Source organism: Cryptomeria japonica, unplaced genomic scaffold (assembly GCF_030272615.1).
Source record: "Cryptomeria japonica unplaced genomic scaffold, Sugi_1.0 HiC_scaffold_452, whole genome shotgun sequence".
NCBI classification, from domain to species: Eukaryota; Viridiplantae; Streptophyta; class Pinopsida; order Cupressales; family Cupressaceae; genus Cryptomeria; species Cryptomeria japonica.
In genome coordinates, this window is record NW_026729272.1 from 100,080 (window position 1) to 107,097 (window position 7,018).

Below are 7,018 nucleotides of genomic sequence, written 5' to 3' on the forward strand. Positions count from 1 at the left end.
CACCTTGCACCAAGTGCGCACCCGGGGCAAACCGAGCACCTTGGTGCACCGGGGCAAGATCGAGCGTGCACCCGAGGCGCCCCGAACATGCACCAAGGTGCACTCGGCCCACATGTGAGCGCAGGTCGTTGCGCCCGAGGTGGTGTGTGGGCACCGCGTTGCAGACGGGACACTGCACGCACACGACGCCCCCTCCAGGTGCACGCACGTAGGCCGGGCCGGGTGCACACCCGACGCCCTAGCAAGGTGCGCGCACCCGGGCAGGGCTCACACTTGGCGAACGGGGCGCACTTCGCGAGGGAGGGTGTGCACCTCGACGGGGGTGGGTGGCCGGGGTGGATTCGCACGTGGGTCGCGGTTTGCTAAGTACACACTGCGACAAGCTCATAACGGGTGCGATCATACCAGCGTTAGTGCACCGGATCCCATCAGAACTCCGCAGTTAAGCGCGCTTGGGCCGGAGTAGTACTGGGATGGGTGACCTCCCGGGAAGTCCCGGTGTTGCACCCTTTTTTAGTTTTTCGCCGGGCGTCGCAATGCTATTTGAATAAACCTTTTGCCCGTTTGCGTTCTCGTCGGGGCCGGGCCGGGCCGGGGTGCGCTGCCCGCACTACCGCGCGCGCGGGGGCGACACCGAGCGCGCACCCGAGGCGCCCCGAGCACACAGGCCACGGTGCAACCCGGGCGTTGTGCGCGCACCCCGGTGCGCCCGAGGTGCTGCGCGCGCACCCAGGTGAAATCGGTGTGCACCTCGGCCAGTGCGCGCTCGGTCGAGTCGCGCACGTTGGCCAAGGTGCACGGTGATGTTTCTTACTCTAAGGTTCCGCACCAGACGCCCGGGACAGGTGAGCGAAGCTGGGCGGGGCCGGGTGCGCGGCCGGGGCAGGTGCACGCAACTGGAGAGAGCTTTGGAGCACACTTCGGAGCGCACCAATGATGCGCTCCATTCAAAAGTTTCCTGAAAAGGCAAAAAAAGTTGAGATTATAGAATTTCCCACTTGAGAGATTGTAAAAAAAAAAAATTTAAAATGAAGGAAACGCGGGTGCCAAGGTGTGCGCAGCCCAGCCAAGGTGTGCGCACCAAGGCGCCCACCCTGGCGAAGGTGCACGCAAGGTGCGCACCCGAGGCAAACCGGACAATTAACCCAACTTTCGACTTCGCGCGCACCTTGGAGCGCACTTCGGAGCGCTCCTTGGTGCGCACCAATCTTGGGCACCTCGGAGTGCACCATGGCGCCCACCAAGGTGCGCACCCGGGGCAAACCGAGCTCCGACTTCGTGCGCACCTTGGAGCGCACGAAAGGTGCGCACCATGGCGCCCACCAAGGTGCGCAGCCCAGCCAAGGCGTGCGCATCAAGGTGCGCACCCTGGCGAAGGTGCGCACCCGGGGCAAACCGAGCTCCGACTTCGTGCGCACCTTGGAGCGCACAAAAGGTGCGCAACCCAGCCAAGGTGTGCGCACCCCGGTCAAACCGAGCTCCGAATCGTGCGCACCAGAGGTGCACGCCATCGTGCGCACCTTGGAGCACACTTCGGAGCCCTCCTTGGTGCGCGCCGATGTTGCGCACCTCGGAGCGCACCCGGGGAAAACAATGCAATTAACCCGACTTTCGACTTCGTGGGCACCTCGGAGCGCTCTCGGGTTCGCACCTCGGAGCACACCGAGGTGCGCACCTTTGATGCGCTGCCTTCACCAATTTCCAGAAAAGGCAAGAAAACATTGAGAAGGTGTGCGCACCGAGGTGCCCACCCTGGCGAAGGTGCACGCGAGGTGCGCACCCGGGGCAAACCGGGCTCCAACTTCGTGCACGCCGCACCTTGGAGCACACTTCGGAGCGCTCCTTGGTGCGCACCAGGGCGCGCAACCCAGCCGAGGTGCCCACCCCGGCGAAGGTGCACGCGAGGTGCGCACCCGGGGCAAACCGGGCTCCGACTTCGTGCACGCCATGGTGCCCACCGCGGCGAAGGTGCACGCGAGGTGCGCACCCGGGGCAAACCGGGCTCCGACTTCGTGCACGCCGCACCTTGGAGCACACTTCGGAGCGCTCCTTGGTGCGCACCATGGTGCCCACCAGGGCGCGCAACCCCGCCGAAGGTGCACGCGAGGTGCGCACCCGGGGCAAACCGGGCTCCGACTTCGTGCACGCCGCACCTTGGAGCACACTTCGGAGCGCTCCTTGGTGCGCACCATGGTGCCCACCAGGGCGCGCAACCCCGCCGAAGGTGCACGCGAGGTGCGCACCCGGGGCAAACCGGGCTCCGACTTCGTGCACGCCATGGTGCGCACCGCGGCGAAGGTGCGCACCCGGGGCAAACCGGGCTCCGACTTCGTGCACGCCGCACCTTGGAGCACACTTCGGAGCGCTCCTTGGTGCGCACCAGGGCGCGCAACCCAGCCGAGGTGCCCACCCCGGCGAAGGTGCACGCGAGGTGCGTACCCGGGGCAAACCGGGCTCCGACTTCGTGCACGCCGCACCTTGGAGCACACTTCGGAGCGCTCCTTGGTGCGCACCATGGTGCCCACCAGGCCGCGCAACCCAGCCAAGGTGTGCGCACCAAGGTGCACGCGAGGTGCGCACCCGGGGCAAACCGGGGTCCGACTTCGTGCACGCCGCACCTTGGAGCACACATCGGGGCGCTCCCGGGTTCGCACCGGCGTTGCGCACCGTGGTGGGCACCTCGGAGCACACCAAGGTGGGCAGCGAGGTGCGCACCTTTGATGCGATGCCTTCACTAATTTCCATAAAAGGCAAAAAAAAAACGAGATTTTAAAATTTCCGTTTTGAAAGATAGTGAGAAAAAGGGAATGCTGGTGCCATCTTGAGCCCGCCCTGGTGCGCAGCCCAGCCAAGGTGTGCGCACCAAGGTGCCCACCCTGGCGAAGGTGCGCGCCCGGGCAATTAACCCAACTTCCAACTTCGCGCGCGCCAGGGTGGGAGCGCACCCAACAACCGGGCCTGGGAAGAGCCAATGCGAGAAACCCCACCAAACGCTCTGACAAAAAAAGAGGGGGCGCTCCAGTAACCCCGCTTCGGAGCGCACCCTGGGCAAACCCAGCCAAGGTGCCCACCCCGGCCAAGGTGCAGGCGAGGTGCGCACCCGGGGCAAACCGGGCTCCGACAACGTGCACGCCGCACCTTGGAGCACACTTCGTAGCGCTCCCGGGTGCGCACCTCAGAGCACACCAAGGTGGGCAGCGAGGTGCGCACCTTTGATGCGCTGCCTTCACTAATTTCCAGAAAAGGCAAAAAAAAAAGGAGATTTTAAAATTTCCGTTTTGAAAGATAGTGAAAAAAACGGAACGCGCGTGCCATCTTGAGCCCGCCCTGGTGCGCAGCCCAGGTAAGGTGCCCACCCTGGCAAAGGTGCGCACCCGGGCAATTAACCCTACTTCCGACTTCGTGCGCGCCAGGGTGGCAACCGGGCCTCGGAAGAGCCAATGCGAGAAACCCCACCAAACGCTCCGACAAAAAAAGAGGCGGCGCTCCAATAACCCCGCTTCGGAGCGCAGCCGGGGCAAACCCAGCCAAGGTGCCCACCCCGACGAAGGTGCACGCGAGGTGCGCACCCGGGGCAAACCGGGCTCCGACAACGTGCACGCAGCACCTTGGAGCACACTTCGAAGCACTCCCGGGTGCCCACCGGCGTTGCGCACCGTGGTGGGCAGCGAGGTGCGCACCTTTGATGCGCTGCCTTCACTAATTTCCAGAAAAAGGCAAAAAAAAATGAGATTTTAAAATTTCCGTTTTGAAAGATAGTGAAAAAAAAGGAACGCGGGTGCCATCTTGAGCCCGCCCTGGTGCGCAGCCCAGGCAAGGCATGCGCACCAAGGTGCCCACCCGAGGTGCACACCCGGGGCAAACCGGGCTCCGACTTCGTGCAGGCCGCACCTTGGAGCACACTTCGGAGCGCTCCTTGGTGCGCACCATGGTGCCCACCAGGGCGCGCAACCCAGCCAAGGTCTGCACACCAAGGTGCCCACCCCGGCGAAGGTGCACGCGAGGTGCGCACCCGGGGCAAACCGGGCTCCGACTTCGTGCACGCCATGGTGCCCACCGCGGCGAAGGTGCACGCGAGGTGCGCACCCGGGGCAAACCGGGCTCCGACTTCGTGCACGCCGCACCTTGGAGCACACTTCGGAGCGCTCCTTGGTGCGCACCATGGTGCCCACCAGGGCGCGCAACCCAGCCAAGGTGTGCGCACCAAGGTGCACGCGAGGTGCGCACCCGGGGCAAACCGGGGTCCGACTTCGTGCACGCCGCACCTTGGAGCACACATCGGAGCGCTCCCAGGTTCGCACCAGCGTTGCGCACCTTTGATGCGCTGCCTTCACTAATTTCCAGAAAAGGCAAAAAAAAACGATATTTTAAAATTTCCGTTCTGAAAGATAGTGAAAAAAACGGAACGCGGGTGCCATCTTGAGCCCTTCCTGGTGCGCAGCCCAGGCAAGTTGTGCGCACCAAGGTGCCCACCCTGGCGGAGGTGCGCGCCCGGGGCAAACCGGGCTCCGACTTCGTGCACTGCATGGTGCCCACCAAGGCGCGCAACCCAGCCAAGGTGCCCACCGCAGCGAAGGTGCACGCGAGGTGCACACCCGGGGCAAACCGGGCTCCGACTTCGTGCACGCCGCACCTTGGAGCACACTTCAGAGCGCTCCTTGGTGCGCACCAGGGCGCGCAACCCAGCCGAGGTGCCCACCCCGGCGAAGGTGCACGCGAGGTGCGCACCCGGGGCAAACCGGGCTCCGACTTCGTGCACGCCATGGTGCCCACCGCGGCGAAGGTGCGCACCCGGGGCAAACCGGGCTCCGACTTCGTGCACGCCGCACCTTGGAGCACACTTCGGAGCGCTCCTTGGTGCGCACCATGGTGCCCACCAGGCCGCGCAACCCAGCCAAGGTGTGCGCACCAAGGTGCACGCGAGGTGCGCACCCGGGGCAAACCGGGGTCCGACTTCGTGCACGCCGCACCTTGGAGCACACATCGGGGCGCTCCCGGGTTCGCACCGGCGTTGCGCACCGTGGTGGGCACCTCGGAGCACACCAAGGTGGGCAGCGAGGTGCGCACCTTTGATGCGATGCCTTCACTAATTTCCATAAAAGGCAAAAAAAAAATGAGATTTTAAAATTTCCGTTTTGAAAGATAGTGAGAAAAAGGGAATGCTGGTGCCATCTTGAGCCCGCCCTGGTGCGCAGCCCAGCCAAGGTTTGCGCACCAAGGTGCCCACCCTGGCGAAGGTGCGCGCCCGGGCAATTAACCCAACTTCCAACTTCGCGCGCGCCAGGGTGGGAGCGCACCCAACAACCGGGCCTGGGAAGAGCCAATGCGAGAAACCCCACCAAACTCTCTGACAAAAAAAGAGGGGGCGCTCCAGTAACCCCGCTTCGGAGCGCACCCTGGGCAAACCCAGCCAAGGTGCCCACCCCGGCCAAGGTGCAGGCGAGGTGCGCACCCGGGGCAAACCGGGCTCCGACAACGTGCACGCCGCACCTTGGAGCACACTTCGTAGCGCTCCCGGGTGCGCACCTCAGAGCACACCAAGGTGGGCAGCGAGGTGCGCACCTTTGATGCGCTGCCTTCACTAATTTCCAGAAAAGGCAAAAAAAAAAGGAGATTTTAAAATTTCCGTTTTGAAAGATAGTGAAAAAAACGGAACGCGCGTGCCATCTTGAGCCCGCCCTGGTGCGCAGCCCAGGTAAGGTGCCACCCTGGCAAAGGTGCGCACCCGGGCAATTAACCCTACTTCCGACTTCGTGCGCGCCAGGGTGGCAACCGGGCCTCGGAAGAGCCAATGCGAGAAACCCCACCAAACGCTCCGACAAAAAAAGAGGCGGCGCTCCAATAACCCCGCTTCGGAGCGCAGCCGGGGCAAACCAAGCCAAGGTGCCCACCCCGACGAAGGTGCACGCGAGGTGCGCACCCGGGGCAAACCGGGCTCCGACAACGTGCACGCAACACCTTGGAGCACACTTCGAAGCACTCCCGGGTGCCCACCGGCGTTGCGCACCGTGGTGGGCAGCGAGGTGCGCACCTTTGATGCGCTGCCTTCACTAATTTCCAGAAAAAGGCAAAAAAAAATGAGATTTTAAAATTTCCGTTTTGAAAGATAGTGAAAAAAAAGGAACGCGGGTGCCATCTTGAGCCCGCCCTGGTGCGCAGCCCAGGCAAGGCATGCGCACCAAGGTGCCCACCCGAGGTGCACACCCGGGGCAAACCGGGCTCCGACTTCGTGCAGGCCGCACCTTGGAGCACACTTCGGAGCGCTCCTTGGTGCGCACCATGGTGCCCACCAGGGCGCACCCGGGGCAAACCGGGCTCCGACTTTGTGCACGCCGCACCTTGGAGCACACATCGGAGCGCTCCCAGGTTCGCACCAGCGTTGCGCACCTTTGATGCGCTGCCTTCACTAATTTCCAGAAAAGGCAAAAAAAAACGATATTTTAAAATTTCCGTTCTGAAAGATAGTGAAAAAAACGGAACGCGGGTGCCATCTTGAGCCCTTCCTGGTGCGCAGCCCAGGCAAGTTGTGCGCACCAAGGTGCCCACCCTGGCGGAGGTGCGCGCCCGGGGCAAACCGGGCTCCGACTTCGTGCACTGCATGGTGCCCACCAAGGCGCGCAACCCAGCCAAGGTGCCCACCGCAGCGAAGGTGCACGCGAGGTGCGCACCCGAGGTGCACACCCGGGGCAAACCGGGCTCCGACTTCGTGCACGCCGCACCTTGGAGCACACTTCAGAGCGCTCCTTGGTACGCACCAGGGCGCGCAACCCAGCCAAGGTGCTCACCCCGGCGAAGGTGCACGCGAGGTGCGCACCCGGGGCAAACCGGGCTCGGACTTCGTGCACGCCGCACCTTGGAGCACACATCGGAGCGCTCCCGGGTTCGCACCAGCATTGCGCACCTTTGATGCGCTGCCTTCACTAATTTCCAGAAAAGGCAAAAAAAAGAAAAAAATGAGATTTTAAAATTTCCGTTTTGAAAGATAGTGAAAAAAACGGAACGCGGGTGCCATCTTGAG

At 63.4% G+C, this 7,018-nt stretch overlaps 1 non-coding gene across 1 annotated transcript; it reads left to right on the forward strand.

Annotated features, from left to right (window-relative positions):
• Positions 1-391: 391 nt before the first annotated feature.
• On the forward strand, positions 392-510 carry LOC131871730 (5S ribosomal RNA). Its single transcript, XR_009369936.1, has one exon. It is a non-coding gene; the product is annotated as a 5S ribosomal RNA (ribosomal RNA).
• The last annotated feature ends 6,508 nt before the right edge of the window (positions 511-7,018 follow it).